Source organism: Brassica oleracea, chromosome C9 (genome assembly GCF_000695525.1).
Source record: "Brassica oleracea var. oleracea cultivar TO1000 chromosome C9, BOL, whole genome shotgun sequence".
NCBI classification, from domain to species: domain Eukaryota; kingdom Viridiplantae; phylum Streptophyta; class Magnoliopsida; order Brassicales; family Brassicaceae; genus Brassica; species Brassica oleracea.
The window spans coordinates 34,056,326-34,057,043 of record NC_027756.1 but is presented as its reverse complement, the minus strand read 5'-3'; positions in this window follow the sequence as shown (position 1 = coordinate 34,057,043).

Genomic DNA, 718 nt, shown 5'->3' with positions numbered 1-718 from the left:
TTAGAGATCGACATTAAGTGATCAATTCAATGCAAGCAGTAAGAACAATATGAATGAAGAAAAGTTAAAATCACTTATTTGCGTTTAGCTCATGCGATTGACACCCTAAGCCCTAAGCAAGCTTAGCCGACTACTCAATCATAAAGCAAGATGACATAGACATGATTTCTGAATAATACTACATATAAAATAAAGTAGAAAGACAAGGGTTCAGGATGATCTTCTCGTGAAAATTATTGGGGTCGAAAACGGTTGCGACGAAGTTAACGTCCAAATCTCCGCAAAAAACAAGCATGTCTTTTCGCAACAAATCCTGCTCGGTCAATAGAACGTCACAACGTATGTTCCCGAGATAAAGCTTCATTCGAATTCTATTTAGATCAAGCATAAGCCATCGGAAACATGCCCAGACCGGTTATGGATACGACGAAGTTAACGATCAAAACGTCCGAAGAAGAAAACGAAAAACCTTCTTCGACACGACATTAGTCCATGCATTCTCGTCTACCCTTCGATGCTATCTCCCGAAGACCGTAGCGAACCCATTTCACGTTCCCCGCCATTCTAAGTTATCGATCAAACTTTACCGTAAAAACCGCGGAAAGTTCGTTCTTTATCGAACGAAGCCGTAATAAACGCTTCGAGTCAGAAGACGGCCCAAAGGGACCTAAGACATGACTCGAGGCCCAACTTACGATTTCTTAACCAACAGCCCGTA